Below are 24,551 nucleotides of genomic sequence, written 5' to 3'. Positions count from 1 at the left end.
TATTGTAATACACTGCACTACCTACATAGTGCAGTTTATTACAGCTGTCTGCTATTCACTGGCAGCAAGCCTATAAGGCTTCGCCATTAGCAAGCATAGGGTGCGATTTAACCACCTAGATTCAGCAATCGCTGCATCTAAGGGGTTAATCGGCAGGATCGGAGCCTAGCTCCGGTCCTGGTCATTACAGCGGGGTGTCAGCTGTGACAAAAAGCTAACACCCGCGCTCATGGCAACCATCAGGGTTGCCAACAGGCCAGAAGCCACTTAGATGCAGCAATTGCTTTGATCGCTGCATCTAAGGGGTTAATCGGTCGGATCGGAGCCTAGCTCCCGTCCTGGCCGTTACAGCGGGGTGTCGGACAGCCGATACCCAGCGGTAATGGCACTAGCTCAGCTTCTGAGCCAGCTCCAACACATACACATTCTCAAGGAGCTGTGATTTGTCAGTCTGCTGTGACTGACCAATCACAGCGATCGCCGGCCGGGGACCGCTGTGATTGGTCCCCTGCCATCTTACTGTGCCGATCAACTGTCCTAAACAGTTGATGGCACAGTTCTGCCACCCTGTCCTTTGACAGGGTGACCGTTTTTAGCCAGGACGCACCGGTACGTCCCGGTGTCTTAAAGCACTGCAATACCGGTGCGGCAAGGGGTTAAGGAGTATGGATAATTTTAAATCAAGGATTCATAGGGAAAGTGGAATAGTACGCTCAGTAATAGACTTCCACTAGTACTTAATACGATCTGGTGAACTGGGACCTCAAAAGAAGTTCTTATACCATCAAGGTGAATACCATTTATGAAAATATAGCTGGGGGGATTCATTAATAAAGCAAAAGTTTTCAGGGAGGGACTATATTCTAAATTGCACAACGTCAAGGTTAAAAATTGACAAAAAGATTCCCCCGGGAATCTGTCTTTACTCCTAATAACTTGCAAATAAAAATTTTAACCACTGCTATCAATCATAATGACCTTGGAACAGTGAGGGTATGTGCACACGTAGTGTTTTCAGGCGTATTTCGGGGCGTTTACGCCTCGAAAAACGTCTGAAAAACGGAAGCAGAACGCCTACAAACATCTGCCCACCGATTTCAATGAGAAATACGGCGTTCTGTTCCAACGGAGAGTTATTTTACGCCTCAAAAAACGGCGTGTAAAAAGACGCCTGCGAAAAACAAGTTCATGTCACTTTTTGAGCCGTTTTTGGAGCCATAGAAAAACAGCTCCAAAAAACGGCCGTGGAAAACGCAAGTGGCTTAAACGTCTGAAAATCAGGAGCTGTTTTCCCTTGAAAACAGCTCTGTATTTTCCGGTGTTTGATTTTGCGTGTGCACATACCCTGAGGGCTTGTCCACACGTAACGCAATTGCTGCGTATTTTTCATCCGAAATTGCAGATGGAAAATACGTAGCAGAATACAGTAGCAGCAAAGTGGGTGAAATTTAACAAATCCCATCCACATAATGCGTAAATATTCAGAGCAGAAATTGACCTGCCGTGCGTATTTTTTAGACCGCAGCATGTCCATTCCTGCTGCGGAAAGTGGACAGAATTGCTGCATTTTTCAGAGGAGATGTCACCATCAGGCGTATTTTAGGGCGTAAACACCTCGAAATACACCTTGAAAAATGCTAGCTAAATGCCTACAAACATCTGCCCATTGAATTCAATGGAAAAAACTGTTTACTTCAGACAGAGCGTTTTTTTTTTTACGCTGCTGCTTTACAAAACAGCGCGTAAAAATGAGCATGTCCCTTCTTGAGCTGTTTTTGGAGTAGTTTTTCATTGTGTCCATGGAAAAACCGCACCAAAAACGGCTCCAAAAAACGAACAGGCTGGATTCATACACAGTATTTTGTGCGTTTTTTCATGGTGTTTTTTTAATAATGTTTTTAACTGCGTTATTTGAGCGCTTTTTAGTGCAGCCAGATGTTACATTAGCATCTATAGTAAAATACAAAATGAAATATACAACTGCATTTAAATTTTTTACGTAGCATCATCTGGGTATAGGTTTGTCTTGGTGGTTTTTTTAGGCATTTTTCCCATAGGCTTCTCTATAGGACTCAAAAAAGCCATAAAAAAAACGCACGTTCCATATAATAGTATTAAAATGTAACATGTTGATCTCCACACAGTTTTGAACTATATAAGCATTGGATTTAACCTCTAAGTGCAGGAGGACATCTAGTGGTCAAGAATTCTTACAATTTATCTCTAGAGCTAGAAGTTTGTTGTTGTTGTATACTTTTGTGTCAAAAAGACAAAATATTACATAAATTATACTTTTTATTGCAATTTAGGCTTCGTTCACCTCTGCGTTGGAGTTCCGTCAGACCTTTCTGTCAGGGGAACCCATGAACGGAAACCATAGCTTTCCGTTTGCATTATCATTAATTTCAATGTTAACGCTTCCGTTGCGAATAGTTTCCCTTTTGTCTCCGTTCCGCAAGGTTTCAGTTTTTTCGACGGAATCAATAGCGTAGTAGACTACGCTATTGATTCGGCCCAAAAAAACAATGATACAGAGACAGTATGAATACAAAATAAAATCATTGCAATGAAGCTGCTGCTTTTACATAGAAGATTCACTTACCAAGTTGCAGAGTGGGCTGCTGCTTCTGGCTTCTGCAGACTCTATGATCTTCCACCGCCACGGCACGCCGGACGAAGTCTTCACCTCCTCCTAACACATCGCACACACGTCCCCTGCGTAGACACCAAATACAAAATGAATTCATACCCCTGACCAGACCCTTAAATTAATTCAAAATCCCCTGATTCAGACGCCAAAATTAATTTATACCCACAAACAGATAACCTTCTTAATTCAGTCTCCCGACCAGACCCCTAAATTAATTTACACACCAAAAAAGACCCTTACATTAATTCAGACCCCAGGCCAGACCCATAAATTATTTCAGAATCCCAACCTGTTCACTAAATTCAGTCCCCTAATTTAATTTACACCCCAATCAGAGCCATAAATGAACACCCCAGAGCAGATCCTCCCCCCCCAAAAAAAATCTAGACCCCCTATGTACTTACCATTCCCGGGTCCTGTTTCCTCCACATCCGCCTGGGCGCTTTCTCTTCAGGCGCCTCTACTACATTCAGGCGACGTCCTAACGTTAAGTGCCGTCACACATAGCGTCGTGACGCTACCCATCGTCAGTCTTATGAAAAAGAGTCCAGTGTGTGTTACTTTGGAGAAGCGAACGGGCCCTGCAATATAATGGGGCCTACTTCTTTCTCAAAATTAACTTTGGGCGGCAGCGGTGAACAGTGTGGGCGGGCCTGCGAGCTGTCAAGCTCGTGGGCCTCTGTTCTTTCTTTTTTTGTCCGGTACCCTGACAGGACTACCAGTGGTACTGCCATGATGGTGGCCCTAAATACAACACTGAAGCTATGGGGCATTTTGTACCACGTTTGAGGATTTGTCATTTTAGTTTATAATTCGGTTGAGAGTTGGGTATAAAGATGAGCCATATAATTCACTGCTGTGCCCTCATCAACATTCATTGAATCCACCAATGCAGATATCAATTATGCAATGTCAGCAATTTTTCGACGTGATGTATATGTTGTTCAAGATGAAACCTTTTCAGACCATCTATTAATGAGAAGTTCTTCACCATAGGGCAGTCTAAAGTTACTAGTGTATGGCCAGCTAAAAATGAACCTGTCACCTGGTTTTTGGTTCTAATTTTTGTTTCTATAGACCGGTCATTGCAAAGTAATGTTCTACTGACAGGTATAAGGATAAGCCAGGCTCAATGATGTGTCAAGTGACTGACTGGCTGCAGCCAATGGTTGAGAGACTGAAATGAAAGCATGGACATAGGTGTATGTTTGTACATATTTTTATTTTATTATATAACCTGTATATACATTGCACACCGCGGGCCACTACTGACACCCTTTACATTCAACATTACAACTGAGCATGTGCAAAGTTCAAACAAAATGACACCTGCATTCAGCAGAACAGCGTTAGACATACTTCAGAATTATATCCGTAAAATCTTCACCCGAAGGGCTTATTCAGACGAACCTGATATACGTCCGTGCAATGCGCGTGATTTTCACGCGCCACACACGGACTTATATTAGTCTATGGGGTCGTGCAGACAGTCAGTGATTTTTGCGCAGCGTGAGTCCGCTGCGTAAAACTCACGACATGTCCGTTCTTTGTGCGTATTTCGCGCATCACGCACCCATTGAAGTCAATGGGTGCATGAAAATTACGCAGTGAAAAGTATGAATGAAAACAGAAAAGCACCACGTGCTTTTCTGTTTACAAACATCCAAACAGTGTCATAATGATGGCGGCTGCGCGAAAAGCACGCAGGCGCGCACCATATGATCATGACACACGGAGCTGTTAAGTGCCTTTTGCGCACGCAAAACGCAGCGTTTTTTGCGTGCGCAAAACACACACGCTAATGTGAATCCAGCCTAATTCTGTTGTCTACAAGAACAAGGGGTTGTATAGGATTAAAAAAATATGGGCGCTTTCTAGAGCTGTCCACAGGCTGTGTGTGGTATTGCAGCTCAGCAATACCGATGGAGCTGACCTGCAATACCAGGCACAACCCATGGACAGGTGTGGCACTGTTTTTCTAATCCTATACAACCCCTTTAAATTACAGGGCCTTAAGTTATAATCATTAATAGAATTGCGGCCTCTCTTACTGTTGACTGGTCCTCTTTTAGGTGTGGCTATAAGTCCTTTATATTTTGCTGCAGCAAGAGACATGGGCAGCATTATTTAGTGATTTTGAGAGCATAGTTTCAACACTGTCTAATGACCAGTGTTAAGTGCCAGGCTTGGGGAGAAGTGTCTACTGGACAGCTCCCCACCTGACTCACTATGATTGACAGGTCTCTCCCTATACACAAATAATCAATCAAGATGTACCAGGCAGTGATAAGCCAGAAGGGAGCTGCCAAGCATACACTTTTTTTTTTCTCCCCTATTATTTCTTTTTTGTGTGTCCCTTTGTGTGACTTATGCCTATTTGGGGGCATACGTTGCAGCCTTTCGTAAGTGGTATACATTGGCAAAATGCTCAGATGAGTAATAGGTTCTTCAAGAGTACTAAGGTATATTCATTAGTAATGTGCCTAAAAGTAAAGAAAAAATGGTCTTGCATTGATCGCAGTTAGGCCTGATTCACACGAGCGCTGTGCATCTTGGACGTGAAAAACTGCAGTTTTCCACATCCGAGGTGCATCCGTGCTCAGCGCTGCGGGACGCGATGTCATGCATCCACCATGGTAGAGAGTCTATGGAGGGATACGTGATGTGTGAAAAGAACGGACATGTCCTATTTTCCCACGGATCCTTTTGAATTCAATGGGGAGGTAAAACCTGCAACAAATAGCAGATGTTGCAGTTTTTGCGGCGGAAAAGCTGCGATTCCGCTGCAAAAGGCGCAACTCCGAAAAAAAAAAACGTACCCAGAATTCTGTGCATCATTCAGGCCGGCCTCCCGGAGTGACGTTTCATCCCATGTGACCGCTACAGCCAATAACAGGCTGCAGCGGTGACATGGGATTAAACGTCATCCCAGGAGGCCGGGCTGCAGGACGTCCGAGGGTAAATATGTGTTTTTGTTTGTTTTCTTTAAACGTGCAGTTTTCCGCAGCGGACATTCCGTCCGAAAAAAATGCACCACCATTTGGTGCGGTTTTTCGGCCGGAATTCCCCTACGCCCGCCACGGTGGATACGCTGTGTAACGATTCTTTCTTTCTTTGTTTTTCTTTTTCGATTTAAAGAAATGGTTCTATGAATGGACGAAATACAATGGTAAATGACAAAACCACAGTACACAGGTCCTGGTACATGATTTTAAGCACATGCAGCTTACAGCCGCTTTTTGATAAAAATGATTTTCTAAAATGATTTTCACTGCAATGGCATATCTGGACAGTATAATAAATTATTATAACGACCAAAGCACACAAAAAATAGTATGTTCTCTTGACTTTTGAGCATGTGGATGTTTTGGAGGTGCGAATACGAACAATTGTGAACCTATTTTAAACACTTCTCTAAAGTGAACACTAGAGGGCACCATATACTTTAAATCAACATGTCTCCCAACTATAGTATTTAGTACATCGAATCCTGTGAAAACTTGCTGGGATTTGCTGGGATGCTCCAAATTTGCTTGCCTAATAAATTTATTGCGTCTTACTTCAACGTATTTTGGTTTTCGACTGGCGTATGAAACGCCAGTCTATGTAAATCAATGACTTCTAAAGACTAGGTTTCAGTTCTAACTACAGAAAATAACAGTAGGGCCCCCTACACAAATAGGGGATTTGTTGCTGATTTGTCATCTGAATGTTCGGGAGGAAAACTGTTGCAGGCAAGTGGCTGAGATTACAAAAATTTGATCCACATGCAGCTGAACGTTTTTCGCCCGGAATGTCCGCTGCGGAAAACTGCAGCGTTTAGCCGGCGTCCTGGAATGATGTTTCTTCCCGGGAGGCCGCTGCATCCTGTGATTGGCTGCAGCGGTTACATGGGATGAGACTTCGTCCCAGGAGGCCGCCTGGAGGAAAAAACACACAGACTTCTGGGTAAGTATAAGATTTGTTTCTTCTTTCTGAGTTGCGTTTTTTTTGCAGCAGAATCGCTGAAATTCCGCCGCAAAAAAACGTAGCAACTGCTATTTGTTGCGGGATTTACCTCCCATTGAATTCAATAGGGAAAACCTGCAACAAATAAGCAGTGTTTATGTAAATACAATTGACATGCTGCGGAATAAAATTCTGCACCGCATGTCGATTTCTGAGCGGTTTTTCCACTCAGTATTTACGCAGCGTGTGGATGAGATTTGTTAAAATCTCATTTTAATTTGTTGCTACTGTAATAATGTATTATAGTAATAGAAAATACCGGAAGCGCCGGTTCCGTTGCATCACGAAACCCCTTGACTTTAAAGGCTATGTAAACCTTTGGGGGGCATTTTTTTATTTTTTTTTAGATATATGTAAACCTGTCAGTGTGTTTGGTGTAACTTTATTTTTTAATAAAGACTAATCATACAGAGAAGCTGTCTCTAAACATCCACCTTTTGTTTTTTTTTTACTTTTTTAGTTACACACATAAAGTGATCCAGTGATCGAGATCATGCTATGGACTTGCTTGGTCCAGCCAAGGCCGTTGTACACACTAAACGTAAAACATAAAAACGTGAGGTCATCAGTAAAGTTCCCAACATACACGCTAAGGGGTAGTTCACACAGCGTTATTTAGCGCTGATTTTGAATAGCTTTTCAGGACGTACCTGTTAAACGCACACCATCCTAGCCTATGAGTGACAGGTGGGTTAAACAGTAACGTCCGTCACCCATAGACTATATTTTAACAGATATGTCATATAAAGGGTCATGATAGATAATGACGGATCTGCCCGTTAAACGGATACCATTATAGTTTGTGTGACAGATGACATTGTTGGGCATCTGTCACTACGTTTAACGTATACGTCAGGAGCATGTGGCAGCCGGCACTGGAGCAGCCAGGAATTTTAAAAGGTGAATGTGATCATATTTGTTATTTTACTGTCTCTGTCTGTCTCTGTCTGTGTCTGTCTGTCTCTGTCTCTGTCTGTCTCTGTCTGTCTCTGTCTCTGTCTGTCTGACTGTCTGACTGTCTGTCTGTCTGTCTGTCTGTCTGTCTGTCTGTCTGTCTATCATCTTCTGGCTGGCAGAAATGATCCATTTTGTGAATCTCTCATCGGGCCCCATGATTTCTAGGTACTCCCCCTGATGTAACCACAGTAATATCTTATAAAGTTTCCCCTAATTACTGTATTGGACATCAATTATGAGTGAGTTTCCCTGTCAGACTCTGTATAATGACTTTATATTGTTACCTCACAAGTGATTCTCTTCTGCCTCCTTTACCTCATCAACTGGCATCACAGCTCCACCCCCTGCAGGTTTCCAGCCCCCCCCCCTCTCTTCTCATCCCCTGCAGGTTTCCAGGCCCCCCCGCTCCCTTCTCTGATCCTCTCTCCATATTTACTGAGCTGAGCTTTATCTCCTATAGATTTTCATTAACAAAAGGTAAATATCATTCTGAATTTACCGTCGCCCTTTATACAGCAGAGCGCAAGGAAGAAGATGAGTAAATAAAGGACATTTTTAGGCCAGGTTCACACAGGCTGTTCTTGTAATATAGCAGCATTAAAGTGTACAATGTTTGTGGATTTATGAATTCTTAATAACCATGTATATGTGTGATTGGGAATAAGGCCGGGGCTACATGGTGACTTTGGCCACGACACAGTTCGCATGACCAAAGATCGCTGTGTCGCCCTGCGTTTCAGGTAAGAAACAAGTGAATGAGGCCGCGTTGCAACCCGCAGGTTGCCGCGATGCGACAGTCGCATAAAATCCATCAGGTTTCGGTTACTTGCGACTGACGTGTAGTGGTCACATTTACTTTGGTTGTGCAACCTGTGTCGCGGCCAAAGTCGCCATGTAGCCCTACCATACATAAATATGAGCGTACAAGCCTGGCTCCACCCCACCGCCCCTCCGTTTAAACTATTTCTGGAGAAGCTCTTCTATATCATACTCATGGACTGTGTGGCAGGATCATTGAGCAAAGACTATCATTGCCGGTACATATCCACAAGGCTATTCGTGATTATTTCTATCTAAAGCCCCAGGCACACGACCATACCCGTAATCACGGTCCGTTATTACGGGCACGGCCGCCGTGGACAGCCATCTACGTTTGCGGGTAGTGTTCCCATTATAAAGTATGGGAGCACGGTCCGTAATATAAAAAATAGGACATGTCCTATTTTTTACAGAAGATTTCTATGGTATATATACGGGAAGGTGTCCTTCAGCCATAGAAATTAATGGGTCTGTAATTACGAAATCTACGGTCGAAATCTACGGTTGTGTGCATGGGGCCTAACTATGTGGTTCCAGGAACCTGCGGCGCTGTCCACACACACGACATATTCAGTGCACAGTGGTCGTAGTTACTTAAAGAGGCTCTGTCACCAGATTTTTCAACCCCTATCTGCTATTGCAGCAGATGGGCGCTGCAATGTAGATTACAGTAACGTTTTTATTTTTAAAAAACAAGCATTTTTGGCCAAGTTATGACCATTTTTGTATTTATGCAAATGAGGCTTGCTAAAGTACAACTGGGCGTGTATTATGTGTGTACATCGGGGCGTTTTTACTTCTTTTACTAGCTGGGCGTTAGGAATGGGAGTGTATGATGCTGACGAATCAGCATCATCCACTTCTGTTCGTTACCACCCAGCTTCTGGCAGTGCAGACACAGCCGTGTTCTCGAGAGATCACGCTGTGACGTCACTCACTTCCTGCCCCAGGTCCTGCATCGTGTCGGCCACATCGGCACCAGAGGCTACAGTTGATTCTGCAGCAGCATCGGCGTTTGCAGGTAAGTAGCTACATCGACTTACCTGCAAACGCCGATGCTGCTGCAGAATCAACTGTAGCCTCTGGTGCCGATTTGTCCTCGCTCGTCCGACACGATGCAGGACCTGGGGCAGGAAGTGAGTGACGACACAGCGTGATCTCTCGAACACGCGTGTCTGCACTGCAAGAAGCTGGGCGTTCTGAAGAGAAGTGGATGATACTTCTCGTCAGAACGCCCAGCTATTAAAAGAAGTAAACACGCCCAGATGTAACACACACAATACACGCCCAGTTGGACTTTTACTTTAACCCCTTCAGGACCCAGCCACTTTTGGACCAAATGACACAGCCTCATTTTTTAAATCTGACATGTGTTACTATATGTGGTAATAACTTGGGAATGCTTTTACCTATCCAAGCGATTCTGAGATTTTTTTCTCGTGACATATTGTACTTTAAGTTAGTGAAAAAATTTGGTCGATATATTCAATATTTTTGTGTGAAAAACACCAAAATTTTGAGAAAATTTGCAAAAAATTAGAATTTTCTAAATTCAAATGTATCTGCTTGTAATACAGATGGTTATACCACACAAAATAGTTACTAGCTAACATTTCCCATATGTCTACTTTAGATTGGCATCATTTTTTGAACATCCTTTTATTTTTCTAGGACGTTACAAGGCTTATAAGTTTAGCAGCAATTTCTCAAATTTTCAAGAAAATTTCAAAAGCCTATTTTTTTAGGGACCAGTTCAGTTCTGAAGTGGCTTTGAGGGCCTTATATATTAGGAACCCCACAAATCACCCCATTTTAAAAACTGCACCCCTTAAAGTATTCAAAACAGCATTTAGAAAGTTTCTTAACCCTTTATGCGTTTCACAGGAATTAAAGCAAAGTGGAGGGAAATTAGCAAATTTCTTTTTTTTTTTTTTTGCAGAAATTCCATTTTAATCAATTTTTCCTGTAATACTGAAGGTTTTTACCAGAGAAACACAACTGAATATTTATTGCACTGATTCTGAAGTTTTTAGAAATATCCCACATGTGGCCCTAGTGTGCTACGGGCCTGAAACAAAGGCCCCAGAAGCAAAGGAGCACCTAGTGGATTTTTGGGCGTTCCTTTTATTAAATTATATTTCAGGCACCATGTCAGGTTAGAAGAGGTCTTGTGATGCAAAAATAAAGGGAACACCCCAAAAAATACCCCATTTTGGAAACCACACCGCTTGAGGAATTCATCTAGGGGTGTAGTGAGCATTTTGACCCCACAGGTGTTTCATAGATTACATTAGAATTGGGCAGTGAAAATGAAAAATTACATTATTTTCCAATAAGATGTAGTTTTACCTAAAAAAAATTATTTTTTTCAACAAATAAATGAGGAAATCACCCCAACATTTGTAAACCAACTTCTCCAGAGTACAGATATACCAAACATATGGTCATAAACTGCTGTTTGGGCAAGCGGCAGGACTCTGAAGGGAAGGCACGCCATTTAGCTTTTGGAGCGCTGATTTTGCTGGATTGGTTTCTCTGCACCATGTCGCATTTGTAAAGCTCCTAAGGTACCAGTACAGTGGAAACCCCCCCAAAAGTGACTCCATTTAGGAAACGACACCCCTTGAGGAATTCATCTAGGGGTGTAATGAGCATTTTGACCCCACAGGTGTTTCATAGATTTCATTAGAATTGGGCAGTGAAAATGAAAAATTACATTATTTTCCAATAAGATGTAGTTTTACCTCAAAATTTTTATTTTTTTCAACAAATAAATGATGAAAAGCACCCCAACATTTGTAAAGCAACTTCTGCAGAGTACGGAAATACCAAACATGTGGTCATAAACTGCTGTTTGGGGAAGCGGCAGGACTCAGAAGGGAAGGCACGCCATTTAGCTTTTGGAGTAGGTTTTGCTGGTTTGATTTCTTGGCACCATGTCGCATTTGTAAAGCTCCTAAGGTACCAGTACAGTGGAAACCCCCAAAAGTGACTCCATTTGGGAAACTACACCCCTAAAGGAATTCAACTAGGGGTGTAGTGAGCATTTAGACCCCCCGGGTGTTTCATAGATTTCATTAGAATTGGGCAGTAAACATGAAAAATGTCAATTTTTTTCCACTAAGACGTAGCTTTAGGTAAAAATGTTTCATTTTCTCATCAAATAAAGGAGAAAAATCACTGTAACATTTGTAAAGCAACGTCTCCAGAGTACGGAAATACCCCATATGTGGTAATAAAGTACTGTATGAATACACATCACGGCTCAGAAGGGAAGGAGCGCCATTTGGCTTTTGGAGAGCAGATTTTGCTGGATTGGTTTTTCTGTGCCATGTCGCTTTTGCAAAGCCCCTTAGGTAGCAGTACAGTGGAAACTACCCAAAAGTGACTGACTCCATTTGGCAAACTACACCCATTGAGCAATTAATCTAGGGGTGTAGTGAGCATTTTGACCCCACAGGTGTTTCATAGATTTCATTAGAATTGGGCAGTGAAAATGAAAAATCACATTATTTTCCAATAAGATGTAGCTTTACCTCAAAATTTTTATTTTTTTCAACAAATAAATGATGAAAAGCACCGTAACATTTGTAAAGCAACTTCTCCAGAGTACGGAAATACCCCATATGTGGTAATAAAGTACTGTATGAATACACATCACGGCTCAGAAGGGAAGGAGCGCCATTTGGCTTTTGGAGAGAAGATTTTGCTGGTTTGATTTCTCGGCACCATGTCGCATTTGTAAAGCTCCTAAGGTACCAGTACAGTGCAAAAAAAGTGTCTCCATTTGGCAAACTACACCCATTGAGGAATTCATCTAAGGGGGTAGTGAGCATTTTGACCCCACAGGTGTCTCATATATTTTATTAGAAATGGGCAGTGAAAATGAAAAATTACATTATTTTCCAATAAGACGCAGCATTAGTTCAAAATTTTTCATTTTCTCATCAAATAAAGGAGAAAAAGCACCGTAACATTTGTAAAGCAACTTCTGCAGAGTACGGAAATACCAAACATGTGGTCATAAACTGCTATTTGGACACACAGCAAGGATCTAAAGGGAAGGAGCGACATTTAGTATTTGGAGTGGAGATTTTACAAGATTCGTTTTTTGACCCCATGTTGCATTGAGCTATAGTACCAGTACAGTGGTACCCCCGATAAATTACCCCGTTTTGGAAACTAGATCCCTCAAAGAATTGATCTAGGGGTGTAGTGAGCATTTTGACCGCACAAGTCTTTTGCAAAAATGAGTAAACAATAGATGTTGCAGATTGAAAATTGCTGTTTTCCACAGATATGCCATTTCAGTGCCCAATGTGTTGTGCCCAGCTTGTACCACCGTAGACACACATCCCATAAATTGTTAAGCGGGTTCTCCAGAATACATTAATACCCCATATGTGGTCATAAATTGCAGTTTGGGCACACTGCCAGGCTCAGTTGGACCACCATTTGGCTTTTGAAGCGCAGATTTTGCTTGGTGTTTTAGTGGTATTTTATCTTATAATGTGGGGGCATATGTAAGCTGGGCGGAGTACATCAGGGTATATGTACACTGTGCGGAGTACATCAGGTCATAATAGTATGATGTAATAATGGGGTGAATGAATAATCAGTGGATTGGTGTGGTTCGCTTTGAACCAATCCTTTATGCACAGGCCGGGTTTATTGGGTATTATACAAAATATCTGCGCTCCAGTATTGCCTAATCTTTGACTTCTTCACCAGCCCTATAAGCCGCACAAGGCCCTAAAGTTTCCTCATCACCGCTGCGTCCATGGGGTCCAGCTGGAGGGTCCAGCAAATGACGATGTGGGGTATTTAGTGAAATTCTACTGGACCTAAAAATGAGTCTGGGCCGTCATTTAGCATCATTTTGCAACATTGCGTTTTGAGAGTCATAACGTGTTATTTTTCCGGTGACGGAGCTGTGTGAGGGCGCGTTTTTTGTGGAACGAGCTGTAGTTTTTATTGGTTCCATTTTGGGGTACATGCGATTTATTTTATTTTTTTTTTATCACTATTTATTCCATTTTTTGGGAGACGAGGAAACCAAAAAACAGCAATGCTAGCACGTTTCTTTTTTGTTTTTTTTTACAGTGTTCACCGTGCAGTATAAACAACATAAAAATACTCTCTTCTAAAAAAATCATGTTTTAGTGTCGCCATTTTCTGACAGCCATAACTTTTTTTATTTTTTAGTTGATATCGCTGCGGGACGGCTTGTTTTATGCGTGACGAACTGTAGTCTCTATTGGTACCATTTTGCGTTACTTGCAAATTTTTGATCACTTTTTATTAAAAAAATTTTGAGACAAGATGACCAAAAAATAAAATACGGTCATTGTTTTTTATTAAAAAAATTTACGGTGTTCACCGTGCGGTAAAAATAATGTGATATTTTTATAGATCAGGCCGTCCTGAACGCGGCGATACCTATTATGTATAGTTTTTTTTCATGTTTTCATTTTTTTTCTAATAATAAAGGAGTTGATCAGGGAAACAGAGCAAGTGTTGTTTTTATTATTTATTTATTAACTTTTATTTATTTTTCTTTCACATTTTTTTTTACATTTTTCACTTTTTCTTTTACACTGACCTGGGGACTTGAAGATCTGGTCTTCTGATCCCCGGTACGATGCACTGCACTACTTATGTAGTGCAGTGCATCGTAACTGTCATTTTTCATTTGACAGTTAGCCGATTAGGTCCAGCCTCGGGCAGGACCTAATAGGCTTCCGTACCTTGGCAACCAGGAAGCCTAGTAATAGCTTCCTGGTTGCCATAGTAACAATCGCCACCCACGATCCATCGCGGGGAGTACAGAGGGCGCTCCCTCCCTCTGTAAACCACTTCAATGCGGCGGACGTCATTGACAGCCGCATTGAAGGGGTTAAATGGCTGCGATCGGCGGTAACAGCCATCGCAGCCATTGCAGCTTCATGTCAGCTGTATATAACAGCTGACAACCGCTGAAGATAAAGCGCGCACAGCTCCTGTGCTCGCTTTATCTGCAGGGCGTAACTGTACGCCCGAATGCGGGAACTCACTTGGAATTTGGACGTACAGTTACGCCCAATTGCGGGAAGGGGTTAAACACGCCCAGTTGTACTTTAGAAAGCCTCATTTGCATAAATACAAAAATGGTCATAACTTGGCCAAAAATGCTCGTTTTTTAAAAATAAAAACGTTACTCTTATCTACATTTCAGCGCCGATCTGCTGCAATAGCAGATAGGGGCTGCAAAATCTGGTGACAGAGCCTCTTTAAAAAAAACAAAAAACCTGAGTTGTAGATTAAAAACTACAATGTGTAGTTCATAAAATGGCCTCAAGACAAACCATTTCTATTTAAAACTGACGTTCTAGGTTCCGTTTGCGTTATCTCTATAGCACTGTGAAGGTTCATCTGCTGTCATTTCTGTTCTTGACGTTTTCAGTCTCACCCAGCAACTTTGTTTGCTCTTTCACTAATCACTTTCCCTAAATAATGAAAACGAGCCAGCACCTGTTTGGACATAAAATATTCATAAAAGCAAAATATAATTATTGCCAAAAAAAGTATTCTGCAATATTACAAGCCTAGTGTTCAGACGTAAATAACTAAAACAATATCCGTGCCAGCAATGTCGGATCAACATAGGGTGTTTTGTGTGGCCGCCCAAAGTACAATGTAGTTTTGTCACGTTTTTGCCGCGAATCGCATTGTATATGTCCTGCAAAAGGACCTTTAGACATAAGGTCACATGACCTCATCTCTGAAGTTCTTACTACTGTTTGGGGACCTGCTGGTCACATGACCGCCCATGAGCAGCAGCAAAATACCACAGAGAAGACTGAGGCGAGCTGCAATGTAAGTATAAGGGGATGGATTTGTTTAAGGGGTCTGTATATAGGGGGTCTGATGTGGGGTCTGTATTTAGGGGGCCTGGTTTGGGGACTGTATTTGGGGGGTCTGGTCTTTATTTAGGAGGTTTGGTGTCTGTATTAGTTTAAGGGGTCTGGGGCCTGTATTTAGGGGGTCTGAGGTCTGTATCCCTAAGGGTATGTGCGCACGCCCTATTTACGGACGTAATTCAGGCGTTTTACGCCTCGAATTACGTCTGAAAATACGGCTCCAAACCGCCGGCAAACATCTGCCCATTGAAATCAATGGGGTTACGATGTTCTGTGCACACAGGCTTTTTACGCGCCGCTGTCAAAAGACTGCGCGTAAAAAGACGCCTGCGTCAAAGAAGTGCATGTCACTTCTTGAGACTTAATTGGAGCCATTGACTCCATTGAAAAACAGCTCCAATTACGTCCGTAATTGACGCCGCAAAAAAAGCGAGTACGAGCAATTACGTCTGAAATTCAGGAGCAGTTTTCGCCTGAAAACAGCTCCGTAATTTCAGGCGTATTGGACGCTGCCGTGTGCACATACCCTAACAGTGACAATAGTCACTTTAACAGGGCTTTTTTCCCCAGTTAGGCTGGGTTCACACACCCTATATACGGACGTAATTCGGGCGTTTTAGCCCCGAATTACGTCCGAAAATACGGCTCCAAAGCGTCGGCACACATCTGCCCATTCATTTGAATGGGTTTTACGATGTACTGTGCCGACTGTCAGTAAAAAAGACGCCCGCGTCGGAAGTGCCTGTCACTTCTTGAGACGTAATTGGAGTAATTTTCCATTGACACCATGGAAAAACAGCTCCAATTATGTCCGTAATGGACGCAGTGAAAAGCGCCTGCAACATGCCATTACGTCTGAAAAGCCGGAGCTGTTTTCTCCTGAATTCCTATTTTTATATAGACCGGTGTGGCCCGTGTAAACGAGTGCCGACCAATGAGATGGCTCGTTGATCGGCGCTCGTTTTCTCCTTTCACAAGGAGCTAGTATGGGGACGAGCGCTAGTTATTACGACCGCTCATCCCCATACATTTCTATCATATCGGCAGAACATCCCTCTGTTTACCCAGGGAATGTGCAGCTGACCGATGATATTTAAGGCATTTAAAACTTTACAATCCGCCGATGAACGAGCTCATACATCGGCTGATCGTTGCACTGTTTACACAGGGCAATTATCTGCAACAAGCGTTCTGTGAACGCTCGTTTGCTCAATAATTGGCCAGTGTAAAAGGACCCTTAGTAAAATTTAGATTTCTAGTAAGGAAAATGCAGTAAAATATAACCCCTCAAACTGACCATATCACAATTCTGCTCCTTTTTTTTTATTTCACAAGACAAATCTAACTTTATTATGAAACCTAGATTCCAGCTGCCATATTACTTTCAAAAATCAAACCGCAGGAAGCTTCAGGGTTGCATCTTCATTAGGGGTTTTGTCTCATGAAGATAGCTCCTTTCTATATGCCCTATTGAGCATATGGACATCGTAGCAGGGTGTTCTCTACTCACGACCCCCTTTTATTAATCAGAGTGGAGAGCCACTCATAGAGAGTTACAGTCCCAGACCATTCACTTATTACATGGTCTGCTATTAATTTTGTTCAATAACTCTTGCAATGCATTTTATTATATTTCAGAGGACAACAATGACAACAAACGCAACAATTCTTCCAGGAAATGTATTTTTTGAGAAAATGACATTATTTTAATTTAGGATTTTATTTTTTATTTATTTTTTATCCACATAAAAAAAAATCTTGAAATATTCCAGTTTTTACACTGGGCACTAGATCCAAAATAGCTGATTTTTGTGGCTGTTGTCAGGCTTGCTGTGTACAGTGGAGGAAATAAGTATTTGATCCCTTGCTGATTTTGTAAGTTTGCCCACTGTCAAAGTCATGAACAGTCTAGAATTTTTAGGCTAGGTTAATTTTACCAGTGAGAGATAATTGTATTAAAAAAGAAAAAAAAAAAATCACATTGTCAAAATTATATATATTTATTTGCATTATGCACAGAGAAATAAGTATTTGATCCCTTTGGCAAACAAGACTTAATACTTGGTGGCAAAACCCTTGTTGGCAAGCACGGCAGTCAGACGTTTTTAGTAGTTGATGATGAGGTTTGCACACATGTTAGATGGAATTTTGGCCCACTCCTCTTTGCAGATCATCTGTAAATCATTAAGATTTCGAGACTGTCACTTGGCAACTCGGATCTTCAGCTCCCTCCATAAGTTTTCGATGGGATTAAGGTCTGGAGACTGGCTAGGCCACTCCATGACCTTAATGTGCTTCTTTTTGAGCCACTCCTTTGTTGCCTTGGCTGTATGTTTCGGGTCATTGTCGTGCTGGAAGACCCAGCCACGAGCCATTTTTAATGTCCTGGTGGAGGGAAGGAGGTTGTCACTCAGGATTTGACGGTACATGGCTCCATCCATTCCCCCATTGATGCGGTGAAGTAGTCCTGTGCCCTTAGCAGAGAAACACCCCCAAAACATAATGTTTCCACCTCCATGCTTGACAGTGGGGACGGTGTTCTTTGGGTCATAGGCAGCATTTCTCTTCCTCCAAAAACAGGGAGTTGAGTTAATGCCAAAGAGCTCAATTTTAGTCTCATCTGACCACAGCACCTTCTCCCAATCACTCTCAGAATCATCCAGATGTTCATTTGCAAACTTCAGACGGGCCTGTACATGTGCCTTCTTGAGCAGGGGGACCTTGCGGGCACTGCAGGATTTTAATCCATTACGGCGTAATGTGTTATCAATGGTTTTCTTGGTGACTGTGGTCCCAGCTGCCTTGAGATCATTAACAAGTCCCCCCCCGTGTAGTTTTCGGCTGAGCTCTCACCTTCCTCAGGATCAAGGATCACGAGGTGAGATTTTGCATGGAGCCCCAGATCGATGTCGATTGACAGTCTTTTTGTATGTCTTCCATTTTCTTCCTATTGCACCAACAGTTGTCTCCTTCTCACCCAGCGTCTTACTTATGGTTTTGTAGCCCATTCCAGCCTTGTGCAGGTCTATGATCTTGTCCCTGACATCCTTAGAAAGCTCTTTGGTCTTGCCCATGTTGTAGAGGTTAGAGTCAGACTGATTCATTGAGTCTGTGGACAGGAGTCTTTTATACAGGTGACCATGTAAGACAGCTGTCTTTAATGCAGGCACCAAGTTGATTTGGAGCGTGTAACTGGTCTGGAGGAGGCTGAACTCTTAATGGTTGGCAGGGGATCAAATACTTATTTCTCTGTGTACAATGCAAATAAATATATATAATTTTGACAATTTGATTTTCTTTTTTTTTTTTTATATATAATCTATCTCTCACTGATAAAATTAACCTAGCCTAAAAATTCTAGACTGTTCATGACTTTGACAGTGGGCAAACTTTCAAAATCAGCAAGGGATCAAATACTTATTTCCTCCACTGTATATACAGGCGCAGGATGGGGGGAATCCTCATCATTAGGGGATGGGCAAGTTAAGAATCGTTCTATTGTATTAGGGTTCAATCAGACAGGCGTATATGTAGTCCGTGTCACACGGACTCGTGTACGTTGTACATGTCCTATTTTTTTGCGCTTCACGCATCCCTCCATAGACTCTAGTCTTTAGGGGATGCGTTATAACACGTCACGCACGGGCGCACCTCAGATGTGAAAAACTGTTGTTTTTCACGTCCGAGGTTGGCTATGTTTGTCTGAATGTAGCCTTACTTGAAGCCTAGATAAGGTAAGACGGCAACAGTATACACACACACACACACACACACACACACACACACACACACACACACACACACACATCTGTATACAGCTCCCCTGCCGGTCCCTGGGGGAGGGGTGGTACTCCATAACTTCCATAAGACTGCAATAATCTATGATAGACAGTTTGGTACTTCGTTAACGTTTGTTTGGTACTTACAGCAGAGCAATGCGTAATCTTCCTGTAACCTGTCATTTACAGCGAGATTACGCTTGCTCTGCTGTAAGTACCAAACAAACGTTAATGAAGTGCAGGGATTGTGAATAGACATCCCGTCCTGGCTGGAGGGAATGTCTAGTCACTGTCTAAACACTTCAGTAACGTAAATATGTCAGTATAAGGCAGCACATAGCGAACAACGCAGTGTCACTATGCGCTGACTACATGAATGGGGAGAAGTGTATGACGCTGATTGGTCAGCGTCATACACTCCTCTGTACAACGCCCACTTGGGCATTAAGAAACTAATTAGCACAAAGCTAAAATCGCTCCTAACGTGGTCAAAATAGATAGTTTTTCTAAATAAAAACCACTGCGGTCACCTACATTATAGCACCCATCTCCTTATGTAGGAGATAGGGCACTTATAATGTGGTGACAGAGTCTCTAAGTTTTGTTTATTCCTTTCTGTTACTTTTCAGGTCCATCCACTATGTACCATCAGCATTTCCTTCACAGAGGGCAACTCTTTGTGGATAAAGCACATTCAGTAAGCCTAATATGTCAAAGATGATGAGAAGCTGCGGCTGCCCAGGTATATATACTTCAAATTACCATATACTAGTGTGATGGTTTATTATGTGTGGATTATTGTGTGCCCTCAGCAGAGATGAATGATTCTGTAATCGGGTACCACAGGTCGTGTCTCCATCATATGGACAATCCGATGAGTCAGAGGTGCAGTCCACAAGAGATAAAGTGTCCTCATTGTCCAGTCTCCACAGGGGGATCATCAGGAGGCACCACCATACTCCGCTAGAGTGCAGACAAGCAAACCAAGCAGATCCAATTATCTCCCCCACTGTGTTCTTGTCCTTGCTGTGGCAGACAATAGTTGGGCAATACACATAATAGTACAAAAGACCACAACTCACATACAGACAGTAGAAATACAAACTAAAGTCAATATTATAATAAATCATGGTGACTAGAAACTGCCAAGATGTTCCTCCCCCTGAGGGGTATATAAGAGCTTGTCCTGGGGAGGATGGAGATCTCCTGGATGTAGACTTTAATGAGAGCTGAAGCGGAGGCCAGCGCTCTGAGGAGTTTCCTGTGATTACCTGATTTTGTGGACGGTGGGCTGTTCCTGCATTGAAGGCTACTTGTTCTGTAAGCATTGGATACAATAAACCTCTTTGGAGTTGCCCTGTCGTCACTGGCTCTGTTGATCGTGTATTAACCCAACGAACCCCATGACAACTAGTATTACTTATTGCTGTAAGAGCAGCGCGCTTTATAAATGTAAAGCACGCTTGTGGCAAAGTGAACTATAGAAATCTGATGGAGATTATGGGAACCAACAAAAACTTGAGACCATACATCTTATAAATATGGTACAAAATTTGTGCCATATTCCGGCCTTTAATATACGGTACTGTGTTGTTTTTTTTTATACATGTACGCAATTGTGGGAACATAACTCAAATATAGTTTCCATACATTGCATTTATCTGATGTGTTATCAATCGTTTAACATATTTAATGCACAGTCATTATAGCTACAAAAGTGAACGCTGTATCCAGGTAAAGAGGGTTTTACACGGGGCGATTATCGTGCAGACCAGCGTTCATATAACGCTCGTTGCCGATAATAGCCCTGTGTAAACAGGGCAGTGATCAGCAGATGAACGAGCAAACGCTTGATCATCTGCTGATCGAATCGTTTTAAAAAAGTTAAATATTATCGTAAACAGGGAGACTCGCTGCTGACATGATGATAATGTGAGAGGACGAGCGATCAGAGTAACGACCGCTCGTCCCCATACATAGCTTCGTGTGATCGGAACAAACGAGCGCTGATCAACGATGTCTCGGTGATCGGCACTCGCTGCATCGGCCGAGTGTCGGCCGGTGTAAACGACCCTTTAGTTTACCGTCTTTTGCTAAACATAAATAAAAACACAAGGTTTTATGGATAGATGGATTTATCTGAACCTCTCACACTGCAGGCATCCAGATACAATCAAGTAATGTCTGCAGGGTTTTATAATGCCAAGGTAATAAAGTTTAATAATCATTGTACTTGCATGTAGGATTATCAAGGGCTTATGAAGGCCCAGCGTGATGCTCACAAATGACTGCATCGTATGTGATAGCTATAGGATTCACAGGGAATAAATATCTCATACCTGAATTATATACCTTATTAAACCAAGTACAGTACATCTACCAGGAGAGCACAGCAGGTCACATTCAGAGAACATCTTATCTGAAAAATCCCATGACAAAAAAAAAAAGGAAAACCTTTTCAGTGTCCTGAAAAAAACAACAACTTCGAAATGGATGTTATTAGGGCTTAGTATGGGGTAACAAACAGAAAGGATTAGGTTCGAAAGCCGTTGCCTTATGAATGATGAATGGAGAAAACGTAAAGGCTATTTAAACCTTTGAAGGCAAGGATCCAGCTATTATCAATCACATCTAAGTTTATGAACATAGATGTGATCGACAATAGCTGGACCCTGGGTGTCAGGGATACGCAGGACCAATGCTCACCGAAGCCATGAGTTCCGCTGACCTCATGGATTACCTCATGGATTCGGCTTTGACTGCAAGATATAGCTTTTATGTATCCAGGATACATAGAAGTTTTATCTCAAAAAGTACAATTTATTTTAATAAAACCCAAATAAATATTTTATGTAAATGAAGCTTAAAGGAGTATTCTCATCTTAGGTGCGGATCCTTTGAATATGCCGTAAATGTCTACCTGCTGACTGCCGCATCCAGGTGAAGAATCACTGGAGAGGTGGCTAGGAATTACGGAAACAGCTGAGCTCGCAGCACTCGGCAGTTTCTGTAACTCCCATAGAAATGATTCTCCGTCTGGATGTGGCAATTAGCAGCCGTTTCACCGGGCAGGATGGGGTCGGGGGCCCTGTGTTCTACAGATAGATGCGGGTTCCAGAGGTGGGACCTTCATCTGTTAGTCATTTATGGCATAGCCTGTGGATGTGCCATTTTTGTTTTAAGATTGGAATTCCCCTTTTAATTATTGTTTAATAAAAATGTATGCAGATTTTTAAAATGCTTTTGTCTTTTAATTTCTCACCATTTTCAAGATTTGTTTGCTGCCAGAGTATGAAAACGTTCTTGTTTACATTTAAAGGCTGAAAACCAGTTCTGCCACCGTGCAGCTCACACAGCTGATGATACTCAGCTCGAACCAGGTCTTCGCTTGTCTGTGCATTAATTAGAAAGTCGCATAACCTTTTTAGGCCTTATTCACACTAGCGTGTGCGTTTTGCGTGCGTTGCAGTTCCGTGTGTCATCAGTGAATGGTGCGTGGCTTCATGATTTTCACGCATATGCCTTCCTTATGACACGCGGTTTTGCTTTTATTTTCTCCATTTCTTTATCTACTGTTGCGCGAATCACGCGCATCACACGGAAGTGCTTTCATGTGCCACGCGCGATTTTCACGCACCCATTGACTTCAATAGGGGTGTGATGTGCGAAAAATGGCCATGTCGTTAGTTTTACGCAGCGGACATACGCTGCGTGAAAATCACAGACTGTCTGAACGGCCCCATTGACTAACATAGGTCCGTGCGACGCGCGTGATTTTCACGCGTGTATCATGGACGTTAAATACGCTCGCGTAAATAACGTCTTTTAGGCTCAGTCATCTCCTTTCATAAATTGTGAATCATTACACCAATAGAATGGACTAGCGACTCTATGTAAGCTAGAGGCTTATGTCAAGAACCCAATAGAGGTGAGTAGGGCTAAGTGGGTTATACACTGGCAGCATTTATTTGTAACATGTTTAGGAGAACATCTCTAGCATCTAGCAGTGCGGTGTAGATAAAATGCTCATGGGTCTCCTGGCCTCTTCATTCTCATAACTGTTGCGGTCCCTTTTGGTTGGACACCTATGATTGATGGCATATCCTACCATTATGTCATCACTTGCTGGCTACAGCTGAAATACCCCTTTAATATGCTAGGACTTGTACATCTAAATGCCAATTATGCTGAGATCTTAGAGCACTCCTCAACTTTGATCCTAAAAGGGGTTGTACAAACAGCGCCACACCTGTCAAAGGGTTGTATGTGGAAGTTGCAGCTCTGCCCTATTCACTAAAATGGAGCTGAGCTGCAATACCACACACAACCAGTGGACAGGTATGGCACTGTTTTTGGAAGAAAGCAGACATGTTTTCTAATCATGTACAACTAAAACCCCTTTAACTCTTTTTTCAAACAATTTAACATCATCCTACTGGGGAATGTGAGAGAAACGAAAACAAAACATTACAAAGATCTAAAACACAGACAGGCATGCGTGTGTGTTTACCTGATTTTTTTCCTATGTTATCTGGCAGGATACTTCTTATCATGTCTGATGGTCCAAACTCTGAAGACCAGTTAACACATTACTAGGGACCGACTGCCCTCTGGTCAGTATTTGAAAAGCCCACTGTAGTACCCTGACCCACATTGCTCTTTCTCAAGGTAGCAAACCAAAAATGGACCTTGGCTAAGAGACTGGCGTGTTTCAAAAATTTGATGCAGTGAGGGGAAAATGTAAATACTAATGTAAATACTGGTAGTAGTACAAGAAGCATTAATATCACTTGACTTGTATAAATCGCATTTAGCATTGTGCATAAAGCAATTTGGAAGGGCACCCAACCTGTGGCTACTCAACTGCTCATGTATTCGCTTGTCTGTAGTAGCAATAACACATTGATGACCACCCATCGACTAAAGGGGTATTACAGTTCCAAAACATAAAATGTATTCATTGTATATTGAACATTATCCAATCCACAGTATCTACTTGCAGTCATTTATTAGGAACCTTCATTGTTTTCTTCCGGGGACAAAAGGTATGGCTCATTACTAAGGAGCGTTGTGATAATAGTAATGTAACTCTAACTAGCCATAAGCCTAAGTGACACAAAACACACACCCATAATATCAGCAGCTTCTCCAAGATTCGAGCAGAGTGGCCACTCATCTGCGTATGATTCAGCTTTCTGTGTTCTCTGCTCAGATATTTGATAATATCAGTGGCTTCTCTGAGTGTTTTGGGTTTATATCATTTTTATTGCTGCCAAGGATTTTGCTGTTAATTAAAATGTCACAACTTGTGGCCTCATCAACACATTTACATGGATTATGATGACTGACCATACCTCTCACATTCAGTGAATGGATCGATATGGGTCTCGGTGATTGGTTAATTACGTTCTGTACAACAAGGGTATTTAACAAGTGTAT

General features: G+C 42.2%; 1 protein-coding gene and 1 long non-coding RNA gene across 2 annotated transcripts in view; one reads left to right on the top strand and one right to left on the bottom strand.

The window, feature by feature from the left end:
- Positions 1-7,930, bottom strand: part of RGS6 (regulator of G protein signaling 6) — a 481,401-nt gene extending 473,471 nt beyond the window's left edge. The window contains exons 1-2 of the mRNA XM_075844496.1: positions 7,900-7,930; positions 2,603-2,715 (exon numbers count right to left, since the gene is read on the bottom strand). The gene's annotated coding sequence lies outside the window, so the exon portion shown is untranslated. The remainder of the gene's footprint in view (positions 1-2,602; positions 2,716-7,899) is intronic.
- Positions 7,931-8,032: 102 nt separating this feature from the next.
- Positions 8,033-24,551, top strand: part of LOC142664759 (uncharacterized) — a 66,724-nt gene continuing 50,205 nt past the window's right edge. Inside the window, exons 1-2 of the long non-coding RNA XR_012851366.1 lie at positions 8,033-8,092; positions 19,742-19,854. This is a non-coding gene — a long non-coding RNA (uncharacterized LOC142664759). The remainder of the gene's footprint in view (positions 8,093-19,741; positions 19,855-24,551) is intronic.

The sequence above is a fragment of the Rhinoderma darwinii genome, chromosome 12 (assembly GCF_050947455.1).
Source record: "Rhinoderma darwinii isolate aRhiDar2 chromosome 12, aRhiDar2.hap1, whole genome shotgun sequence".
NCBI classification, from domain to species: domain Eukaryota; kingdom Metazoa; phylum Chordata; class Amphibia; order Anura; family Rhinodermatidae; genus Rhinoderma; species Rhinoderma darwinii.
Note: the sequence above shows the minus strand (reverse complement) of the source record. Positions and strands in the feature narration are given on the sequence as shown.